General features: G+C 45.8%; 1 protein-coding gene across 2 annotated transcripts in view; it reads right to left on the reverse strand.

The window, feature by feature from the left end:
- TSPAN18 (tetraspanin 18) overlaps nt 1–25,201 on the reverse strand; it is a 203,022-nt gene that overhangs the window by 159,766 nt on the left and 18,055 nt on the right. For both annotated transcript variants that reach the window (XM_023215789.2, XM_023215788.3), the window contains exon 2: nt 6,725–6,810. The gene's annotated coding sequence lies outside the window, so the exon portion shown is untranslated. The remainder of the gene's footprint in view (nt 1–6,724; nt 6,811–25,201) is intronic.

Consider the following 25,201-nt stretch of genomic DNA (forward strand, 5'->3'; position numbering starts at 1 on the left):
TGACTGTATATTCTATTGGTGGTTTCTCTGGAAAAGCTGACTAACACACCTAGGAATGCCTCTGCTGCACCTGTCACATTTTATGTCAGGCATCAACAGCTGAATGGTGGCCTCCTCCAGCTCAGGCACTACATGTCATTTACATCTGGGGCCCACAGGTAAATAGCCTTGTGCTTCCAGCACAATTGACACTTGATAAGTGTTTTGGTTCATATGAATGAACGAATGAATGAATGATCCAACAAAGACATTAGAAGATCCAGCCAGACCTTGCAGCAAGGCACAGAGCTTCATTTCTCCACTCATCCTCAAGCCTTTCACCTTTGCCCATGCCTAAGGTGCACACTTCTGCTCAGTATATCCACCCTTGCCTGGGACCAGAATTTTCTCAAACAACACATGACTGCGCTTGACAGTGGCTCAGTCCTCCGTCATCTTTTGCATCTCCACTCACTTCCTGAGTAATCTCATTACAGTCAAAGGTTTGAAATACTCTCTATAAGCTGATGGCTCTCAAATTTGGAGACCAGCCCCACCCTCACCCCTGAACCCCAGGTGCATATCTCCAGCCACTCCTCTCCACCTCCACTTTAGTGATTAATAAGCATCTCAACTTAAAATGCCTGAGAAGAACTCAATATGCCCTCCCTCCACTCTCTGCCAGAACCCACCCTAGGCTCTTCCATCTCAGGCCAGAAGCTGTGGTTGACCTTGACTCCTCTTTCTCTCACCCCCATCGTATCAGCAAGTCCTATCAACTTTGCTCTCAAAATAGATCCTGAATGTTGTGGCTTCTCAGCACCTCCACCACATTCCACCTTCCAAGCCACCTTGCCTCTTCCATGGATTCCAACATGAGTGTTTGTACTGGTCTCCCTTCTCCCTGCAGACTGCCCTCCACCCAGCAGCCAGAGTGATCTTAGTAAAATATAAATTTGATCCGGTCTCGTTCTTGCTTACTGGCTTCCTGCCAAACTTAGACCCTTTAGAATCAAAATACAAAGCTTTCACCCTAGCTAGCAGCACTGTGCAGGCTGGGCCTCCAATTCACTCCTGGCCTCCTCTCCATCCACACTACCATGGGGGTAGCACCCCGGCATCCTGGCTGGTCCTCTAACATGCCAGCCAGCCTAATGTGCCTTACTCTTGCTATTCCCTCATACAGGAAGGCTCTTCCCCCAGATTATGTCAAGGCTTATTCCTCATTGCCTTCAGGTGTCTGCTCAAATTACATCTGGCTAGGAAGGCCTTCCCTGTACCTCCTATCCATAATAGCAATCCTCCCCCAACCCACCACCTGAGTCACTCCCTGCCCCTTCCAGTCATTATTGAACTTCATAGTACCTAATGGCACCTGATATTCAAATGTATTTGTTTGGTTTCTGTTTCCCTCAACCAGAAGGCAAGCTCCATAAGGGCTGAGACTCTGCTATTTCATTCAAAACGATATTCCCAGCATGTAGAGCAGTGCCAGGTACATGGTAGGGTCTCAACAAATATTTGCTGAATAAATGAATGTGTACTCACATTTGACCTTTGCCCTCAAGTCAACTCAGGGCTAGGCATTGTTATCACCACACCATTCTGCAGATGTAAAAACCGAGATGTAAAATCAAAGAGATTTACCCATAAGATCCCTCAGATACTTAGTGATAGAGCCATGATTAAAACGTAGCCTTCAGAAAACATGAAATCAATTCAACAAATCCAAATGCTGGTTCTTTGAAAAGATCTATAAATCAATAGAACTCTGGCTAGGTTAACTAAGGAAAACCAGAAAAGACACCAATTACTAATATCAGAAATGAAAAAGGGGATATCACTACAGTTCCCATAGACATGGGAATGTCCCATAGACATGAAAGGATAAAAGAAATACACAACTCTATGCCCACAAATGTGCACAAGTTTATGCCTACACATTTGATGATAAAATGTACCAATTCCTAGAAAGACACAATCTGCCAAAGCTCACACAAAAAAGAAATTAAAGTCTTAATAGGCCTATATTTATTAAAGAAATCTAATCAATAAACCTTGCAAAGAAAGAAAGCATCAGGCCAGGTGAGTTCTCTGGTGAATTCTAACAAACACTTATGGGAGAAATTATACCAATTCTCAATAATCTCTTCCAGAGTATAGAAGTGGAGAGAATACTTCCTAACTCATTTTGTGAGACCATCATTATGCTGATACATAAACCAGAAAAAATCATTACAAGAAAACTACAGACCAATATCTCTCATGAATGTAAATGCAAAAATCCTCAACAAATATTAACAAATTAAACCCAAGAATGTATAAAAGGTCTTAGATACCATGATCAGGTGAGATTTATTCCAGGTACACAAAACTGGTTCAATATTAAAACATCAAATAATAGGCTGGGCGCAGTGGCTCACGCCTGTAATCCTAGCACTTTGGGAGGCCGAGGCAGGTGGATCACAAGGTCAGGAGTTCAAGACTAGCCTGGCCAAAATGGTGAAACCTCATCTCTACTAAAATACAAAAAAAAAATTAGCTGGGCATAGTGGCATGTGCCTGTAATCCCAGCTATTCGGGAGGCTAAGGCAAAGAATTTCTTAAACCTGGAAGGCAGAGGTTGCAGTGACCAGAAATCACACCACTGCACTCCAGCCTGGGCAACAGAGCAAGATGGTCTCAAAAAAAAAAAAAGAAAAAAGAAAGAAAGAAAGAAAAAAATCAAATAATATAAACCATCATATCAACAACCTAATGAAAAAAAATTGCACAATCATATCAATAAATGCAGAAAAAGCATTTGACAAAATCCAACACCTATTCATAATAAAAAACTCTCAGCAAACTAGGAATTAAGGGGATCTTCTTCCTCAAGTTGATAAAGAGCATCTACAAAATACCAATAGTTAATATCATACTCAATTATAAGAAATTTGAGGCTAATAAAATATATATAAGATCTGTATGAGGAAAACTACAAAACTAGATTGAAGAAATCAAAGAAGTAAATAAATGAAAACACTAAAAAATAGTCAATGTTCAAAAATAGGAAGACTCAATACTGTCAAGATGTCAGTTCTTCCCAACTTGATCTATAGATTCAAGACAATCCCAATCAAAATCCTGCAAGTTTTCTTATGGATATCAACAAACTGATTCTAAGGTTTATTTGGAGAAGCAAAACACCCAGAATAGTCAACCCAAAATTGAAAGAGAAGAACAATGTTGGAAGAATTGACACTACCCAACTTTAAGAGTTACTATAAAGATACAGTAATAAAATGGCGTGGTATTCGTGAAAGTACAGACAGATTATTGGCACAGAATAGAAAGCCCAGAAATAGAGCCACATATATACGTCAACTGATATTTGACAAAGGAGCAAAGGCAATACACTAGAGAAAAGATAGTCTCTTCAACAAATAGTGCAAGGACAACTGGATGTCCACATACACTAGAATGACACTGAATCCCTACCTCACTCCATATATGAAAATTAACTCAAAAAGATCAATGACCTAAATGTAGGAGCTAAATAAAACTCTTAGAATAAAGCACAGGAGTAAATCTCTATGACCTCAAATTTGGCAATGGATTCTTAGATAGAACACCAAAAGCTTGAGCAACAATAACAAAAAAAAAGATAAACTGAAGCCTGGGGAATCCATAGAAATTGCCTTCTCTCACTCAGCCTGCCTCAAAGGGCTGGCTGGGGAGATAAAAACATCAGGGGACTTTCATTTCTGACTTAGCACCACACTCAGTGCAAGACTGGGTAGTGAATTGGAGAAGAGTGCCACCGTGGGTACAGCGGGTGCCTCTAGGTGCAGAGAGTGCCATGAGAAGCTCCCACAAACACACTGTCCTTGGGCTAGGAACCCGGTGTTTGGGTCCTTACCTTGCTGCTTTTTAGACATGAAGCCTGGAATCATTGAAAGAGCTTATCAATGACTGCCTTCTAGAGTGTGGGTAGGATTAACAATTATCTACGAAAAAGTCCAGTAAAGATGGCTGTGAGTGAAGTGTCAGCCATCAGCTAGAGACTTGGGATGAACTGCTCACACTTGAGGTGGCTCTAAGAGATAGCACATCAAGACAGGGAGCTGACACAACCCAGGTCCCTCTTACAGCCCTTTTTTAGACCTTGCACAGAAGGAGGTATGTGTCTCCAGGGTAACCCCACTGTTTGGTTACAAACACCCAGCTCTTACATCCCAACAGCCTGGCACTCTTCAAGGAGGTCACCTTGGGAGGCTACACTATTCCAAGGGGGCTGCCATTGTTCAAAGCAAACAGGGGCTTCCCATGGTAGTCACCTTGACCTCACAACCACCCAGTGGGGGTGCATGCTCTTTGCCCATCTTACAGATGAGAAAACTGAGGCTGTGGGGGATCAAGTCACTCACCCCCAAGCCAAACAGTACTGAAGGGCAGAGCTGGGACTCAGCCCCCATCCTTCTAGCTCCAAAACCCCAGCAAAGCTTTTCCATGACAGCGTATGCCTCTCTGCCTGTTGCTTTATGGTCGTCTTTATATTTTCCCTGTGATGCTATAACGTGTATCTGTTTCCTGGCTAACAAGAGGGGCAAGGCTAAATAGCTCTGCTCCCTGGGCTGTCCTCCTGAAAGTAAACCAAGAACAATAGCAACCCTACTGCTTTGCTCTGCACTTAAAGAGATTTTTTCCTCTTACACACCGAGGCTTGAGGCCCACGGCTTCCCCTGATGGAGAAATATCCCCAAGAAGAAAGGTCCTGGGGACGGGAAGTTTTTCCTGACTCACTTCAGTGCCTTCTCCAGATTAAGAATACTGGGCAGGATCCAGGCTCTGTGATAAGGCAACTGCTTCCTGTGGGGATCAGGGCAGCTGCTGCCAGGAGGTTTACAATTAAGATTATGGTCCTGGCAGCTGGCGGGGTGAGCCGTGGGACACAGACGCTGTCAGTGAGGGACAGCCCAAGCAGGCCCCAGGCCTCGCCGCTCCTCCCACACTGTCCACTAAAGCCTCAGCCTGGCCCTGTTTTATCTGCCCCTGGGAGCCGGCCACCCTGTCTTGGATTCCAGCCTAAAATAATCTAGGGCAGCCAGCGGCACACTCCAGAAGGGCGAGTGAACTATCAGATTGGTGACTAAGAAAGTGGCTGAGTGCTTTCCGACTATGGGCACAGAGGCAGCCGAAATAGAAAATGCCATTAGGCAGTAGCGCAGCACTTCACAATCTGTACATCCCATACACCTGCCAGCAGCCCCGGCAGGGGAAGCAGGTGGAGTGGGTGTGGAGGGCACACGTATAGGAAACAGTGCAGGGAGCTTCCTAAGTCTTCCTCGTCTTCCCCAAAGCAACCCATGAGTGTCACTGTCCCATTTTAGAGATCAGAATATCAAGGCCTGCAGGGATTTCATGAGATGCCCAAAATTTTTAAAAAAAGGTGTAGGACAAGGAAACAAACCATTTTTATGTTTTTAACGGGAAATGGAACTTCAGAGAGATGATTTGTCTAATTATTTTTAATCTTAAGCTTCAAGTCACAGACTTTAGTAAGCAAAAGACACAAGAATTGTATGGCAGTTCAGGCAGTGGCTTCAAATCTCGATGACATTACTCAGTGCTATGTGACCTTAGGCAAGTCACCTAACTTCTCTGAGGCCTGGTTTTCTCTTCCATAGAGTGGAGGTGATCACAGTGGCAAGATGACAGGACGGTTAAGAGGACAGAATGGGATGGTGCAGCGAATGAGCATCACACTGTGCCTGGGGCATGAAGCCCTCCGTCATGTTGCTGGTTTCTCTTCTGATAGGCAGGGACTCAAACCCAGGTTCCTCTGCACCTCAAACCCTATGATTTACCACCAAGGGTTGGAGCCATCATCCTTTGCCCAAGACAGGCAATCAGATCTCCTTGGAGTTTTCAAATCCCCTCTCCTCTCCATGGCCTTCCACAACCTCCCAACCCCTGACCTGTCACTTCTTCTATTTCAGCCCTGGTCTTGGAATAACAGAAATGGAGGGTGTGAGTGCTAGAACAGAGATTCAAGTTGCAGCTGCCTCATTTTACAATGAGAAAACGAGGCCCAATGAGGGAAATGACTTATAAGTCACACTGTTGGTCGAGGCTGCTCAGAGGACAGACATCTTGGCTTTTCATCCAGAAAGCTTCCATGAGGCCACCAGCCCATCACCAGTCCCAGAATCATGGTCAGCTCAAGAAGGACTTTCCAGAGCCTCTGAAGCAGACCAAGGCTTTTCTGTTCTCAGTTTCACCATAGAATGTGGTGATTGATCCTAGTACTTGTGGATTTAGACTTTGTTCAAAAGAGAATTGAGGGCAGAGGGATGGTAATCGCCCTAGGAAGCGATCTCCTTCTCACAGTCCCAAAACGGTGGTGGGTATGGGGGAGGCTGAGGTCAGGGAGGGGTCCTTGATACAGATTCCATGAGCCCTCATGACCCTGCCTGAAGCCCCCAGGAGCTCTACTCTTCCTTAAAGGGCTCACTCCCTGCCATCCATCAACCCTCACTTCCTGCACCAAGGTGGCCCCATTGCCCTTATCCGTGAGTAAATGTCTAGGGGTGAGGAGAAGAGTGAAGCTACCCTTCTCTTGCCCTGTGCCCTTCGGGCAAGAGCTGAGAGCCCTCTCACACGGAAGTGGTGGTTTGGAGGGCAGGAAGAGAAGAAGAGAGAAGAGAAGACCCTCTTGTTCGAGTAAGTGAAGATGCCACCCTGCCATGTTGCCACTTCATACCTCTTCCACTGGTGTCTTTTCCTTTGGGTCCAGGGGTGCCAAGGTTCTCTTACAGTGTCCTTCTGACAGTAGCTTCTGGATACACTCTAGAGAAAGAAGACAGAGAAACACATTTCAAAAAGGCAGGAGTCCTTGGGGACCCACCTCAGCTCACATGTGGCTGCCACTCCCCAAAGTCTCCTTTCCCTACTTCCATCACTGCAAGCACAGAAGCCAGACAGGGCACCCATGGCTGGTGATATGGTTTAAATGTGTCCCCACCAAATCTCACATTGAATTGTAATTCCCAATGTCAGAGGTGGGGCCTTAGATGTCCATCCAGGCAGGTGGGAGGTGATTGGATGATGGAGATAGTTTCTCATGAATGGGTTAGCACCCTCCCCTCGGTGCTGTTCTCTTGAGTGAGACATCGTGAGATCTGGTTGTTTAAAAGTGCGTAGCACCTTCCCCTCTCTCTCTTGCTCCTGTCCCTACCATGTCACTGTGCGTGCTTCCCCTTCCACCATGATTGTAAGTTTCCCGAGGCCTCCTCAGAAGCAAATACTGTCATGCTTCCTGTACAGCCTATAGAACTGTGAGCCAATCAAATCTTCTTTTTATAAATTACCCAGTCTCAGGTATTTCTTTATAGCAGTGCGAGACTGGACTAATACAGCTGGAAAGGCAGGACTAAGCACCAGCCCCACAAAGCTTCCCAGGATAGCGTCTCCAAAGCCTGTGAATGGGGGCATATTTTCAATCTTCCCAAGTCAGCCCAGAGCCTGTACATCCATGTGATGGCATTGAACATGCTAATCAAAACATCACACTGTGTTTCTTTGCTTCTAGCTAGAATATTATCAACTTGGTGTGGGAACTCTCGTTTCCTTAGGCTGAAAAAAAGGCTTTCTGAGTCATTTTGAAAATAGGAAAAAGAATTAATCATTGCCTAATGAATGCAGACTCTTTGAGCAGACCCAACATTTTCAAGGTCTGCTATCCATGAAGAGATAAGTAACAGTAAGGAAGGCCTCTGGTGGTGAAGAAAGAACTCAGTTCCAGAATGCCAGTGGGGTTAGAAGTCCAGCCTCTCCAACCCTTCCCTTCTGTCAGTTTGATGAAGCATCCCCAGGTCACCAGAGAAGGATCAAATTCACCATGTCCAGGCCACATACCTGCCAGCAGAGACAGGCCAGTCCCAAGAGACTGGCTCAGTCACATGCACAGCTGAGAAATAAGAGCAAAACTTACAGCCTCCAGAGCACAGCGGAGAAAGCGAAGTTCCCTAATCTCTCCCCTCCCAGGCTCCTCCTGCCCTCAGAGACTAGCTACACAGTGGAAGCCCTGATCAAGTTTCAGGTCTCTCGGATGATAATGATGATCATCCTGACACCCCTTACGACCCCAGAAGAAAGTGTCACCATTTCAGGAATGAAGAATGTGAGCTCAGAGGAGTTAAAAAACTTGCCCAAGGTCACACCACTGAAATGAGGCTGAGCTGGGACTAGAACTTCGGCCATGGGAAGTTCTACTGCTGGGACTAGAACTAGTGCTAGTTCTAGAGCTGGGACTAGAACTTCGGCCATGGGAAGCCTGGTGCTAGTGCCATCTCCAGGCACAGTGGGAGGGGCGTAAGCAGGAAGGCAATGAGTTCAAGGTCTACCCCACAGACCCCAGCATCAGGGCAGCTCATGCATGCAAGGGAGTCTTAGGACTTCCATTAACTGATGGGAAACAGGGATTGGCTGGAGGATGGGACCTCATTTTATTTGGCTATCTGGGCCTCAAGTGTCCATCCAGGCAGTGTCAGTGCAGGGGGACCTCATGCATCATGAACCAGACTAAGGCTACAATCAGAGGAATTTGTTACATTTATAAACCCATAAACACACACACACACACACACACACACACGTGTGTATATATAGGTATGACCTTCGGCAAGTTATTCGTATATATATGTAAATTTTTCATTTTTAACTACAAAAGTGTATGTGCTTCCTTACCAGCCATCCTGTTTAACAGGTAGAACCACTGCAAACACTCTGGAGTGAGACCCTCTAGACTTTATTCTACCTAATCAAATGCATGTATGCATGTGTGTGTAAGCATGAACCTATGTGACTACACATGCAGTGTGACTTTTTACAAAAATGGGATCTTACCACACACATTCTACAACATCACTTGTCAATGATATCACGTCCAAAATGGATCTTCTTGAGTCCTTTTCATAGCTGCACAGTATCCCATAGTACATGTGAGTCATAATTTATTTACCATTTGTTTATTTCCCACCGTGGCTCTGTCAAATATTTCTATTTCTGGCCTCTATAGCTTCGCTGGAATGACCCCCTGGGTGCCCATCTTGGTGTAGAAACGTTCTTGCGGTTCCAAAGCCCAGACGCTTAGAAGTGGGCAGAGGAGAGGCTGGCCACATTCCGCCTTTGGGTAGTGCTGACAAACTGCCTTCCCAAAACGCTGGATTGAGTCACCTCACAGTGCAGGGCAGAAGGAACCCCTTTTCTTGGATATAAATTTGAACCCAGGGCTCTGCCTATGGAATGGCTTTCCTAGGCACATTCCAGTGGCCTGGGAGGCCGAGGGCCCTGGACAAAGGGAGGCGTGTGGGACTTGGCTGGCGCAGATGTCCCCGCTCTACTCTCTGGAGCATCGCAGAGGAACTCGGGCCTACCTGAGCCAGGAACTGCATTTACTGGCTCAGAACTGATAATGAGCTTTTATGAGCTCCAGGGACTGCACAGAACACGTATTAGTGTCAAGAGTGCCTGTCAGCCACGCAGCCTGGGTGAATGTCACACATTAACGGAATTAAAAGCTGCAGCCACGCCGGGAAGGAGCTGCGGGCTGCATGTCAAGAGATGTGGGCAGCGCCTGTCAATAACAAAATTACTTTCCAGTTTTTGCGCTCCAGAGCCTTAAGCTGTCTCCCGTCTTTGGTGGAATTTTGCCTTCCTGCAGCCTCAGAGGAGATTAGTTTATTACCAGCCTGCCAGAAGAGGCAAAACCCAGCAGTAATCCTAATTCCCATTTAAGCAAATCTGCATTGTGTGAGGGAAACCAGCTGGGTTTAGAATGTTTCCCCCCCAACCCCGTGCCCATGAGATCGCATTGCAGTCCCCTCCTCTCTGCGGGGGAGGGGAGTCACTACAGATGTTAGAGCCAGAGCTGTCCAGAGCTGTCCTGGGAGATGGAGAAAAGAATTCCAAGGTTTAGGGCTAAGAGCAGGAACGGGTCCTGGGTGCAAGTAGCAGAGTTTAAGCCTGGTGGGCAGATGATGGGGGTCACCTTTGACCTGATTAGTCTTGGGCTTTGGGAAGTTCTAACAACCCTCCCAGCCCCAGACTTGATCTTGCTCTGTACACAGTTCTCCCGAATGCTTGAGGTGGCACAGGTTGAAATCCTAAATCGAGTTCTTACTAGCTGTGACCCAGAGTAAGTGACCTACCTACATCATGCCTGGACTCCTTATCTATGACACAGGGCTTACAACAGCTGATGACTCACAGGCTGTTGTGAGATTCCATGAGAAATGTGTAGCAGGACTTAGCAGAGAGCCTGGCACACGATATCATGGCTCTTGAATGGAAGTCTCCATGGATTATAATGACATCGTAATTTTAAGTACTTCTAAGAAACAGAAAACACAACCAATTAATTAAATTAACTATGACATCACTTTTTGTACAATGCATCCTGGTTTTAGAGACATTAAGATGTTAAAAAAAAAAAAAAAGTGTGCCTTAGAATCCACAAAATACAAAAGCTTAATAGGTGGCAGTAACTATGATGAGTATAAGCCAATTTCACTCATTTGGCAAGGCCTGGCTCAAAAGTTAGAGCTTCTTCCTTCTCTTCTTTCCTCCAAACTAGGGGTGGAACTCTCAATTTACAAGAAAAATTTGGTCAGCCCACTTCAGTGTCCTGGATGAGGCCCAGATGAGAAACTGTAATATGTCTCCTGATGTTTCCTACTCTACTTTTATTAATTGAAATATAACATACATACACAATAGCACACACACCATGAATATACACCCCACTGAATTTTCACAAACAGAGCATCCCTGTGCAACCAAAACCCAGATCAAAGACTCTTGTCTATTTCCCAGCTACTGATTCTATTCACCTCATGTGTCCCAAAGCAGCCTTGACTCTCCATCCTCATAGAACCTGCCAGTCCCTGGATGGGCTCACCCTTACTGCTGTCTGCTTGCTGCACACGGGCTCCTGGCTGGTCTGCCAGCCTGCAGGCTTTGTTCCCCGCTCTGCCCTCTCCTTCACTGTCAGAGTGAGCCCATAAACGGAGAACACTGTGTCTGTCTCCTGCTTTAGTGGGTTCCCTGGCCTCCCTTTGTCTAGACACAAGGCCTTTTATCAGCTGATCCCCAATTCCCTTCCAGGCCCACCTTCAGGATTTTGCCATATGCACAGACCCCACAGTCAAACTGTACTCACCTGGACTCAGAGTGTGCTCAGCCCAACTTCACTGATGTTTGCTCTTCCTGGAATTCCTCTCTTCCTTTCTTAACCCTGAGTTTCACCCCTCCCCTCACTTGGCAAACTCCTAATCATCCTTCAAAACCTTCTTTCAGTTAACTCCTTTGTGAAACCTTCCCACTCTCTCAACAAGCATAATAAGTCATTGTTCTCCGGGCTCACACCACCAACTGTGTGTATAGGTAATAGTATATTTTTTGTTCATGTGATTTTTCCCACCTACCAGACTACGAGTTCCTCAAAGATATAGGTGGTATCTTACTCCCTCTATGAGTCTCAGTTACTGACTCTGCAAGTAATAGTTGGATGGATAGACAGTTGCTAGAAGAAATGGATGGATGGGTAGTGAACGGATTTATAAAAGAACTTGAATGGTAGAAAGAAGGAACTAGGCTATAATTGGTTGAGGGATGGGAAGATGACTGGGTGGATGGAGAGATGGATGAATGCAGGGATGAATAGAAGGACAGGGGGAAGACAAGTGGATCTATAAAACAATCAGTTAACTGAATGTGGGAAGACAGAACTAGGTTAACAGTGAGAAAGAGAGGGAATGAATGACCCTCAACTATTTATATAATTTTCTCTAGACCCTGAGAAACTGAGACTCTTAGGACTATGAAGAGCCTAGCTTTAGTCTTCCAGAGTCAGTGGGTCTGAGCAGAGACCACGTGGTCAAACAGCAGCACCCCTAGCTCGCTCCACTGTACCACCTGCTCTATCCATAGATCTACAGATAAGGCCTTCAGGAAGGAGTGGTCAGAGCTGCCTCTTGTCTTGGCCTTTGCTGACCCAGATGCTGAAGAATTCAACAGTGCCACAAGGAGACCAAAGCTTTCCTGTGTCTAAGCCAAGCCCCAGTATGCAGGGTAGTTGCTTTGCCAACTGTGTTCAATAGGCCAGCTTGTGAACAGGCATAGGATAGGCAAACAGCCTGATGTACAGCAGAAGGACAGCTGCTGATAGAAGCCCTGAAAAGATGCCATTTTGGGGGAACTCTAAAATCAATAAAGGGTCAGGATAACTGAACAGCATAGCACTGTTTGGATGGTTCCTGTGAATGGGCTTTGCATAGGGACTAATTCCGCAGTGTAGCCTGCTGCCTATCTGCAACAGGAGTAGGAAACATGGTAGGAGATGAGGAGCCCCCAGCATGAAATTAATGTAAAGCACTGTGGTTAAGAAGTCAGGCTTGTGTGCCCCCATAGATCTGAGTTTAAATCTCAGTTCTGCCTCTTGCTACCAATGTGACCTCAGTAAAGTTCTCTATCCCAGCAAATATCAGGATATCCACCTGCAAAGTGTGGACAATCATAGTCTCACCTCACAGGCTTGAGCTAGGGATTGGATGAGCTAATAGATTGCAAATGATTCCCACAGTACCCAGCCTAACATAAACACTCGATAAATAGAAGCAGCAGGAATTTTGTAAAATATATTCTGCTGCTACTTTCTGTAAAAAGGGCAATGAGCCAAGCATTATTCTGATACCAAAACCAGACAAAGACACTTACAAGAAAAGAAAACTACAGACCAATATCCCTTATGAGCACTAATGCAAAAATCCCCAACAAAATATTATCAACCCGAATTTGGCAGCATATTAAAATGATTATACACCATGACCAAGTGGGACTTATTTCTGGAATGCAAGGATGGTTAAACATACAAAAATCAAGGTAATATTCCACATCAACAGATTGAAGAGGAAAATACCCCCACACAATTATATCAAACAATGCATAAAAAGCATTTGACAAATTCAACACCCTTTTATAATAAAAACATTCAACTAAAAATACAAGAAAACTATCTCAAAACAGTAAAAGCCATATATGAAAAACTCACAGCAAACAGCAAACATCATATTCAATGGTGAAAGACTGAAAACTTTTCTTCTAGCAACAAGAATAAGACAAGGATGACCATTTTTGCCACTTCTATTAACATAGTATTGTATTAGAAGTTCTAGCCAGAGCAATTTGACATTGGATTTTGTAATGATTTCTTGGATATGACACTAAAAGCCCAGACAACAAAAGGAAAAACAGACAAACTAGACTTCATGAAAGAGTTTTAAATTTGTGTATCAAATGACAATACAAACAAAGCAAAAAGGCAACCCATGGAATGGAAGAACATATTTGCAAATCATATATCTCACAAAGAATTAATATCCAGAAAATACAGAAAACTCAAACTCAGCAACAACAAAAAAACCCAATTAAGAAATGGGCAGAGAAGATTAAAAGACATTTCTCCAAAGATGATATACAAACAGTCAATAAGTATAAGAAAATATGCTCAACATCACTAAACATTAGGGAAATGCAAATCAAAACCTGCAATGAGAACAGGCTCAGTGGCTCACACTGCCTGTAATCCTAGCACTTTGGGAGGAAGAGGTGAATGGATCTCTTGAGCCCAGGAGTCCAAGACCCACCCGGGCAACATAGCAAAACTCTGTCTCTACAAAAAATACAAAAAATCAGCTGGGCACGGTGGCACATGCCTATAGTCCCAGTTCCTTGGGTGGCTGACGCAAGATGATCACTTAAGCATAAGAGGCAGAGGCTGTAGTGAGCCAAGATCACACCACTGCACTCCAGCCTGGGCAACACAGTGAGACCCTGTCTCAAATCAATCAATCAATCAATAATCATTTATCAGCCATTTGGCTAAGATCAAGTGTAAATAAATAAATAGAACTGCAATGAGATACAACTTCACACCCACTGGCTTGGCTACTATTAAAAAAAAAAAAAAAAAAAACCAGAAAATAACAAGTGTTGGCTAGGATGTGAAGGAACTGGAACCCTGTTCCCACTGTTGGTGGGAATGTGAAACGGTACAACCACTGTAAAAAATGGTATGGCAGTTCCTCAAAAAATTAAAAATAGAATTACCATATGCTCCAGCAATTCCACTTCTGAGTATATACCCAAAAGAAAAAGCACTTGACAAATTCAACATCCTTTTATAATAAAAACATTCAACTAAAAATATAACGAAACTATCTCAAAACAGTAAAAGTCATATATGAAAAACCCACAGCAAATAGCAAACATCATATTCAATGCTGAAAGACCAAAAGCTTTTCTTCTAAGATCAGGAACAAGACAGTAGGAAAAGAAAGTAGGGTCTCAAAGAGGTGTTTGTACACTCATATTCAGAGTAGGATTATTCATAACAGCTAAAATATGCAAGGAACTCAAGTGTCCATCGATAGATGAATGGATAAGCAAAATGTGGTCTATCTACACAATGGTGTATTATGCAGCCTTAAAAAAGAAGGAAATTCTGACATGCTACAACATAGATGAACCTTGAAAATGCTATGCTAAATTTTAAAGAGTCAGTTACAAAAGACAAATACTACATGATTCCACATGTAGAATAGTTAAAATCATAGAGACCGGAAATAGAATGGAGGTTAATAGGGGCTGGCAGGAGAGGGAAATGGGAAGAATTATTGCTTAATGGATATAGATTTTCCATTTTACAAAATGAAAAGAGTTATGGAGATGGATGGCATGGACGGTTGCACAACATTATGAATGTATTTAAAATAACTGAACTGTGTACTTAAAAATGGCCGAGATGGTAAATTTTATGTTGTGTATTTTATGACAACTAAAAAAAAAAGTGGGGAAAAAAGGGAGTAGCTATGATTCATGATTCCAAGTTATTCCCCTGGGAACCCTTCCCTCCCTCCCTCCCTCCTTTTTGTTCTCACAAAGAACAGATGGGGGCTACACCCCTCCACACACACACAACAGACACTTAATTCACAACAACTGGACTTCCTAATAATTTATATATTAAGTTTACAGATAACATTGAAGACCACTAGTTTAGAGTCTCTTGATGTCCTAGAATCCCAAGTCAGATTTCAGAGAAGGAGGAGAGCCAGGAAGACTTCCTGGAAGAGGTAGCAAGGAACAAAGGGAGACAGACAGTTGACCAACCCAATGATAAGCCTTTCCCTGGTTAGCTTCTGTTGGCAATTTCTCTCTCCATCTCCCTCTTCCCTCCTCCATCTCTCTCTCTCCCTCTCTTTCCATTTCTCTCTCTGTCTCCTCTTCTCCCCACCCTGGCTCTGTACTCCCAACCCTAGCCACCCTACATCTCTTCCTGGCTCCTAGGAGAAATAGCCACCCTTCTGAGTCCCGAGGCCACAAGAACTTGGCCTTATGCCCCAAGAAGGGGCAGAGTCCTCAGGGAGACCCTGGACACCAGCTCAGCCTCAGACCTCCTTTCCCACGCTGATGCCAGGCCACCGGATCCAGGCTGGGCCACTGCCAGCCTGATGTATTGCTTGTTGACAGATAAAAGCTCTGCAGTTTATGGCTCCAAAGCAAAGCCAGGGCTTTGTTTTGCTTTGTTTTAAATTAGCTACGTAGGGAGTTGGTGTGGGGGCGGGGGAGAGGGAGGGGAGCCAGAGCATGCTCAGGACGCCTTGCGGCTGCGTCCCCAGCTCAGCAAACCCCAGGGCAGCCTTTAATGAAGCCACCTGAGCGCTGAGAACCTTGCAGTGTCTGCCGGGCTCTCCACCTGCACTTGTCTGACTGGAGGAGGGAAGCGCTTCCCACCTGCTCGCCCTGTCACTGGGCCCAGCACCCTTTGTTCCCAGAATGAGCTCCAATCAGCCTGGCTAATTGTGCCTCAGGGTCTCAGTGGGGCTGAAGTGAAACCATGACATCCTCAGAAAGATGGGGATCTATTCCCACTCAGGAAGAGGAGGCCATTCTCTACTGTACTTGACACAGTGCAGCAAGCTCCGGGCACCGTCAGCAAGGGGCCCCGAGGGTCAACCCAGAGGCACGGGCCTCCCGATCTGAGCCCATTAGCTCTTGGTGGGATGAGGAGGGTGGAAGGGCCAGGGAGGAGGGGAATGTCCCAATCCCTGTAAATGATTGCGTGAGACTGTTTATTCTCAATGCAACTGCTATTAAGAATCATCTCCCCCCACGCCTCCCATCTGGTCTGGGGCTTTTCTGCAGACAGCACATGCCAGCCAGGGTTTCTGGATGCCCTCCTGTGTAGGACCTGCCACAGACGGACACAGCCAAGTTGGCCAACTGAGTAGGAAAGAGCGTGTGTAACCCAAAACCTCTTGCCATCGGTGGGCATCGTCCCACATCTGCTCCCTGTTTTTGCTGTCTGAAAGCACTTTCTCATCACTTCAAGGAGGTAAGGACAAGGATTATCCACTGGACTTCCCTTTTCATCTAAATTGCACTCTTCCTTCTCCTACACTGCACAGCTCAGAGGCGTCAGGCATCTTATCCACAGTCACAGAGCCAAAGCTGCCCAAGTCACGGCACTCATTAAGTCCAGCCTGCATTAGGGGCCAGGTATGGCCAACACAATAGTATTCATCCTCCCAAGAATACATCTGAGATCTTACATCTTGGGTTATTGGGCTATTTGAGCAAAGATACCAAGGCTTTCAAAGGTAACAAGCACAGCCAGTGCTTTGGCACATGGTTCAAGAAGAACAGAGACTGCCTCAGTGCTGAAGTTGGCTTTGGTATGAATTGTGTCTCAACATGTTCCAGACCTTGAACTCCACGTGGACGCAATGTGCAGTATTAAACACACAGGAACGCATGTCCAAGGGTAGTCTGCCTCGGAGAGAAGCAGTATTAAAAAGCCACATGACAGTAATAGAGATATTTCTAAACTGGCCACCCTGCAGCTAGCAAGGAAGCTGAAAGCTGAGAACTTTAAACTGGAATTGAGTGAAGAGCCCAGCCCCACAGCCAACCACAGCCTTTCTCCGCAACTGGGGCTATTAATTCAGATTTTATAACCCACAGGGCTGCGGTGGAATACTGGGAAAACTGCACCCCAACTCTTTGTAGTGCTTCCTGCTCAAGTCCATGTAAATATATTCTAACGCAGAAAAGGTCCGCAGGAGGCAAGACTGCAGTCATTAGCATTTTGATGGGTTTTCCCAACACGTGGAACCAGAGAGCTTTAAAATTCATAGCGTGGAGATTAATCCTTCAAGTCACACTTGTCCCTCCTTAGCTTTAGAAGGCCAAGAACTTTTTACCCCTTTAAGACCTTGATTAGGAAAGAAAGTTAGAAAACCAGAGAGCTCGGTCAAGAGTCCTAGAGAAAAGAGGCATGACTGGTTTTGCAGACTGAGGGCAGAATTCGAGATAGGAGTAGTGGATAGGCAGTCACCCTGCATGAGGGGTGGGAGCTGCTTTGACTCAAATACTCCAGGAGAGGAGTCCCTGCCAGTCCCTAACAGCACAGCTCATCTTTTTGTAAATGACAAAAGCCAGGCATCTTAAAACCCACGTGTATTCACTCAGCAAGCCATGCTGAAGTCGATCACTATGTGCTCACATAATAGATGCTTGGGACAGTGGGATCAGGAAGCCAGTAAAGCGCAACAAAATCCCTGATCTCAAAAAACTCAGTTTGAATGGAGACACAAGGAAATTGGTGATTACAATAAAATGTGAGGGTGGCAGCAGCGAGTCCAGCTACTCTGGGACCCCCAGCAAGATGCTGGGGGTACCCACAGACGGTGGGTCAAGCTGGGTTTATGAGCAGGTCAAAGCTTTCTTTTGAAAATGGATGCGCTGGCCAAGTGCAGTGGCTCACACCTGTAATCCCAGCACTTGGGAGGCTGAGGAGGGTGGATCACGAGGTCAGGAGATCGAGACCATCCTGGCCAACATGGTGAAATCCTGTCTCTACTAAAAATACAAAAATTAGCCAGGCATGGTGGTGGCACGTGCCTGTAATCTTAGCTACTCAGGAGGTTGAGGTAAGAGAATCCCTTGAACCAGGGAGTCGGAGGTTGCAGTGAGCCCACTGCACTCCAGCCTGGGCGACAGAGTGAGACTCTGTCTCAAAAAAAAGAAAAGAAAATGGATGCACTATAATATTGAGAAAGGTGAGGCCCACAGTGTTTTCTAGCATAGATCAAAAAGAATATATGGATACTGTTAAGAAAAATCATCTGTAATGTGGGAAAAAGGCAAAGAGAGGCCTGTGTCATTTCAACCTCATGTTGGAGTGCTGTTTAGCAAGCCCACCCAAGGATCCTGTAATTACCCAGGGGATTCTAGAGGAATGTAACTTTGTATAAAGTTACACATGAACTTGTAGATTTTTTGGCTGGTAAAACAGATAAGCCCCAAGGTTACGGTTTTTTGCCTTATAGGGCATTAACCAGTTTTATATCCAATCCAGCCATCATATTCAGGCATTCTTTCTCCAATGCCTACATAATCACTGTTCCCTGAATTCTCCTGAGAGCTAGCTTTTCCATCCTGCTGGCCTCCTCATTAAATCAATCTTTGACCCATGTTCATTCTAGATTTATGAGAATCATGATTTTATTTTTTAAATTATACTGATAACACATACTCATTTATATAGAGATAGAGATAGATATATGTATGCATACATATGCGTGTGCACACACCCACATATACAAACTGTCAAAGAAACAAAATTTCAACAAATCGAGTTGTAAAGATCTCATTTGTTTTTATTAGTGATTCATGAACTGGGCAGCATCCCATCTACAAAACAGAAAGGCGCTCTCTTGCCAAGATAGAGCCACCGCACTTCAGCCTGGGCAACAGAGTGAGATTGTGTGTCAAAAAAAAAAAGAAAGAAAGAAAGTTGTTCTGCTGAGCTGAATAGAAGAGATGGGCTTTATAGACAGGAAAAGGCTAAAGAAGGCAGAAACAAAGAACAAAATGTGGATTGGTCATTTAAAGTCACTTTCCTTGTATTGGTTAAAACAGAGAGGACTTCATCACACTAGCTAAAACTGGCCTGTTTTGGAGATTAAGCTATCATCTTCCTCCTGATTTCCTGGAAGGTCAGATCTTACAAGTAAACAATTTAGGTTTCAGTTTAATAAGGTGAAACTTTAGCATGAATGACTCCATTTTGGGTTGGTGTGTTGGGGCCTAGTGCTAGAGTTCAGTCCAAAACACTGGCTTCTCATATATTTTACTTAACAATATGCAAACATACACAATACACAGGGAAACAACTGGGAAGAAACATACGCAAAATATTAGCTTTAGGTAGCTGAGATATGTACATATGTGACCTTTTTCCTTTTTTGGGGGGGGCAGAGTCCCGCTCTGTCACCCAGGCTAGAGTGCGGTGGTGTGATCTTGACTCATTACAACCTCCACCTCCTGGGTTCAAGGGATTCTCCTGCCTCAGCTTCCTGAGTAGCTGGGATTACAGGCACCTGCCATCATGTCCAACAAATTATTGTATTTTTAGTAAAGATGGGATTTTACCACGTTGGCCAGGCTGGTTTTGAACTCCTGACCTCAAGTGACCTCAACTGCTGACCCACCTTGGCCTCCCAAAGTGCTGGGATTACAGGTGTGAGCCATTGCACCAGCCTTATGTGTGACTTTTATAATCAGAGAAAGTGATAAACATTATTATTTAAATACAGAAACAATTACACTCCCTTCTAAGATGCCCTAAAGTAATAGGTAATGCAAACTGCCTGCTTACCCCACCAGGCACTTCCTAAGCAAGTATGTGGGCTGTGGATTATCACATTAGGACCTCACCACCACACTGTGAGAAAGGTACTGTTACTATCCCCATTCTACAAGCACAAGCAGTTAGCTGAAGATCACAGATCCACGCAGTAAGAGCCAGCATCCGAACCCCAGGCAGCCTGGCCCCGGAGCCTGTCTGCCTCCCAAGTAGAAAAGGAAGAAATGAAATCTGCCAGGCTGCCAGGGTCAGGCTTGGAGAAGACTGCGTTCTCCACCCACTCCCAGAACACAAAGTGTGCGGGGAGCCAAGCACAAGCCTCGCCAGCCCTGAATTGAATTCACATGTGTTTCTTCCACGCTCGCTGGCAGGCACCAGGTCTTCTCTGTTCCTGAACCTCCCATCACTCAGGGACGGCTGGACACACCATGGGTGATCTCTACCTGCTCTGATAGCATTGCCCATTTATGTGCGCTAAAAATCGTCCTCTAATTAATAGCTTGCTCCCTCTCTGTCTTTGGCCACACTAAAGAATCGGTTTATTACTTCCATAATAAAGCAAAGGGCAGTCTGCTTTCAGCAAAGAAATGGTTCAGTGTGTTGGAAAGGGCACCAGCCTAGGAACCCTAGAGGATGAGGGCAACGCCTGTAAGTCACTGTGTGACCTTGGCCAAGTCACCAAACCTCACTGAGTCACTTCACCTTGCCCTTAAACATCCAATATCCCAGATGTCTTGCAAGCATCCATCTTTCTTTCGCTGCTCCTCATCCTAGCTGGGATGTTTCACATGCAGCCAGCGTAGAGCCCACTCCAGGGACCTCGCCTATTGATTCTCACTAAAGCTCTTCATGTAGCTGGTCACTGCTGGCTAAATCCGTGTGGAAATTAGGTTTTGAAGGAAGAAGGCCACATGGTCTAGAACACCAAATTGATGTGGGGGCTGCAAAAGGGGGGATGTGGGAAGTGGAGAGAGACGCCGCATTCAAATAGGACTCTTAAGATCGCCTACAAACCGTCTCATATGGGGATTCACTCTGGTCACAATTTTTATTCATTTATTTCATCAAATACATTTTCCTGGGTCTCCAAACACCTGCAGACTCAGGCAGGATTATTTGGGTAAATACAAGTTTCAAAAGCTTCCAAATAAAAAGCCCCATTTTCCAAGCTTTAACAATAAATATCCATCCAGCCTTTATCTATGACTATGAGGAAGGTAGGAGAGAGAATAATTCAGAAACGTCAGCTGCTAAGTAAGTGTCAATATTGAAAGACACATCTCTAGGTGATTAATTAAGATCGATAGCCAAAAGAAACACAGGAAAGCTCTCTTATAAAAAAGGAAAATGATGCTGCTAATGAAAATAATTCTAACCAAGTGCCTGCTTCAGGTTCCTGGGTGAGTTACTGCCCCTTTCTGTGTCTCAGTTTCATCATCTGTCACCTGATGGCCTGTGGTTTTCAAAATGGGTTCCCCAGGGATTCCCCAGGAGATAACAAAGTGAGGAGGTGAGTTGGGGAGGGTGGAGCAGCCGCCATGCCTGCTTCAACAGGGCAGCGCCATTTTGAGCAATTTCACATTTGAAAGTTCCATGTGGGCTGGGCGCAGTGGCTCAGGCCTGTAATCCCAGCACTTTGGGAGACCGAGGCAGGTGGATCACAAGGTCAGGAGTTCAAGACCAGCCTGGCCAAGACGGTGAAACCCCGTCTCTACTAAAAATACAAAAAAAGAATAGTCAGGCGTGGTGATGGGCGCCTGTAATCCCAGCCACTCGGGAGGCTGAGGCAGAGAATTGCTTGACCCAGGAGGCGGAGATTTCAGTAAGCCGAGATTGCGCCACTGCACTCCAGTCTGGGCGACAGAGCAAGACTCATCTCAAAAAAAAAAAAAAAAAGAAAGAAAGTTCCACGTGGAACTTTGAGTTCTGTGGCTACAAGTAAAGTTGAATACCACTGCACAAAATCATCCCTCATTCATTCCACTTTAGTGCTTGAAATGCAATCCCCAAGACACTCTGGTGGCCAAATGGGTTTTATACAAAGGCATCATGATGACCTATGTGCAATGTCACTTGGGAATGAATTCTTCTAACTCCAGGGTGGGGCCCTCTATGCCAGGTAGCAAGCCCACATTCCTAGCAAAAAAGTTTGCCAAGGCGAATCAGAAAACCACGAAAAGAGCTGACATATGGAAGCACTCACATTGTCCCAGGCACTTTACCTCCCTCATGCCTCACCGTAATCTTGAGCAACAGGTTTTAGTTTTCTCTCCATTTTGTAAATGGGGCACCAGAGCATCAGACGATAAGAGACTCACTCAAGGCTCATAACAAATTAATAGCAGAGCAAGATTAAAACTCAAGCTTCTCATCTTGAAATCCTGTGTCTTTCCACTCCACCTTGACACAGGGCCACTCAGGACTGCAGGGTTTGGTGGTCACAAGCTTAGCTCAAGAACCAAAGCACCCAGCTGCAGACCCAGCTCTGCCAGACACGCGGTATGATGCCGGGCCAGGTACTTAGCCTCACCATACACCAGTCTTACCATCCCTAAAATGGGAATGGATCCACACTTAACCTGTAGGGTTGCTGCAAGGATTCAACAGGGCAGTACACAGGAGGTGGTATGCTCTCGATGCATTCTAGCTCTCTGTCCCTGGAAGTGGGTGGGGAGGAGGGATATACACCAAAAGGAAGTGGATCCTTCTGGTGGATGTGGTGCAGGAAACACAAAATCTTTGTCTTGATTTCCGCTGCCCTCCACCCCCCATTCACAGTGGCAACCTGCCCGCTGCCTCTGTTTCCCTAAGTCATCTCTGCTGGTGCAGGAGGAGGAAATGAGAAGAATAAAAGTGAGTGCGGCACTATGACACCGTGGCTTCTCTAAAGTGAAGAGTGAATCACCGTCTTGAACTTTGCATTTTCTCCCGACCTTGTGTTAGTTTCTAGCTTGAAATCAAGCGATGTCTCTTCAGTACCAGGAAAAGGCTAAAATATTGATATAATTCCAGGTTGGCACACGGTCTGCCTAATACGATCCAGTCCACTCACTGGCAGAGTCATGGAATTTAAGATGTAGAAAGAACCTTATCTCAGATCATCTGAAATACTGCAGAAGAAGGTGTTGATCTTTTTTCTTTTTTCTTTCGAGAAAGGGTGTCACTCTGTCACCCAGGCTGGAGTGCAGTGGTGCAATCTGGACTCATTGCAACCTCCACCTCCAGGGTTCGGGCAATTCTTGTGCCTCAGCCTACCAAGTAGCTGGGATTACAGGCATGCCCAGCTAATTTCTGTATTTTTAGTAAAGACGGTGTTTCACCAGGTTGGCCAGGCTGGCCTTGAACTTCTGGCCTCAAGTGATCTGCCTGCCTTGGCCTCTCAAAGTACTGAGATTACAGGTGTGAGCCACCATGCCTGGCCAGAAAATGATGATCTCTCCAAACATAAACGAGTAGTTTGTCTGTTTTGAGAGGAAGGAAACCAGGGCCCAGAGAGGCTGAGTGACTCGGCCCATATCACACAGCCATAGAGCTGGCTAGTAAGAGACAGAGGGAGAACCGAGTCTTCTGACCCTGCAGCTCTGCTGCGGGTGAGGGAGAGAACTAGGGGGATGAGAGAGAGGGAGAGAAGTTTCAGTGTGAGAATGACCACGGATACGTGTTTGTGTGTGTGTGTAGTGGAAACAGTGTGAGCCTTTGAGGTAGAAGGAAAAGCACTGGGGCCACTGGAAGTTCCACCTGCACTCTGTGTGTGGAAAGATGAGAGTGAGCAAGTGTGAAGGTAGCCTGTGAGCGTGCACGAGATGAGTGCAGGAGTGAGGAAATCTGAGTGCTGAGAGAGGTGGGGGAGAGGAGAAACATTTGGGCCATTCTCAAATTCCCACAGTAGAATAAACCAAAACAGATTGTTCTGAGACACAGGCCATTTCAAACCACATCCTTTATACCAAAGTCAACCCAAATGGCTTCCCCTGATGCTGCCTCGTAACCAGTCATAATGGCAACAGTCATATTCGCGATCATATTTAAGATTCCTGAGCAGCAACGAGGCTCAGTACAAATAGTCCCTCCTCGTAGCAGCCCTAAGAAGCTGCTACGATTCACACCCATTTTCCAGATAAGGCTACTGAGTCTTAGAAGAGGGAAGTCCCTTGGTCCCCACATCTCCCTGCCCAAGGGATATCTGGGATTTAAAAAAGCTGAGAAGGCAGCTGAGATTAAAGCAGTGAGCTCCTTGCTGAAGTTCTGTGCCCCAGAGAGCTGTCTCTTTTAGGCAGGGCTGCTCTTGGCTGCTGCAGGCAGGATGGAGAAAAGATGCCAGGGAGCTGGCATGTTCCTAGTTGCCGGTTGCCCCACAAGGCAAAGCAGATGCTCGCCTGTGGGATAGCCTGGCGCTGTGGCCAGCAGAATCAGCTGCTGGGAGCTACAGCCACCACCTCGCCTGGGCCTCTAGCCCTGACCAGTCAGAGAAAGGCCTCGTTCTTCAGTGCCAGCTGGCTGGGGACACAGGGCTGGGCCAGGGAGGAGGGAACTGCCAGGGCCCCAAGAATGGGTTTCCCACATCTCACCCTGACATGAGCAACGGGAAGGCTGGGTCCAGGTGACTCCTCCCCAAGAACTGAGTCTCCCTTCCTGACAGGCACAAGGGGTAGCACCAGGCAAGCAGTGGGGAAAGTGGGCAAACGAAGCTCTGCTGGGCATCTCTGCTGCCCAGGCACACTGTGCATTTTCTAATCATAATCTTGCCCTAACCCCAAAACAATTATTTTTTGAGAGAGGGTCTTATTCTGTTGCCCAGGCTGGAGTGCAGTACAATCAGAGCTCACTGCAGCCTCTAACTCCTCAGTTCAAGCAATCCTCTTGCCTCAGCCTCCCAAGTAGCTGGGACAACAGGCATGCACCACCATCTGCAGCTAATTTTTGTTCTTTTATTTTTTGTAGAGACAGGGCCCCCAGTGTTGCCCAGGATGCTCTTGAACTCCTGGCCTCAAACATTCCTTCCGCCTTACCCCTCAAAGTGTTAGGATTACAGGCATGAGCGGCTGCTTCTGGCCAAAACAATATTTTGGTGTGGGTACTACTCTCCTTGCTTTACAAGTGGGTAAACTGAGGCTCAGGGAGGCTGAATAACTCACCCCAAATCACCAAGATAGTAAGTTTAGGTGGAGTCAGGATTGAACCCCAGTATGACCAGGAGACGTCTGTTCCCTTCTAACTCACCCAGCATTCATCTGCAAAGACTCCCTGACAGAGGCTGGGAGTCCCAGAGAGAAGCATTTAGTCTTGGGTCTCACACTCAAATCCCAGCAGGAACTCCGAACCAAAACAGAAGACAGCAACGTGCCCCACCCACGTGGGGCGGCTGCTGCTTACCCCCAGCCCACATTTGCCACCAGACCATGCCATGCGTCAAGGAAACCAGAAATCTGGGGTTTTATGCACCTTCTCTCACTCTTTCAACTGATTAGA

This window comes from Piliocolobus tephrosceles, chromosome 13 (genome assembly GCF_002776525.5).
Source record: "Piliocolobus tephrosceles isolate RC106 chromosome 13, ASM277652v3, whole genome shotgun sequence".
Classification (NCBI taxonomy): domain Eukaryota; kingdom Metazoa; phylum Chordata; class Mammalia; order Primates; family Cercopithecidae; genus Piliocolobus; species Piliocolobus tephrosceles.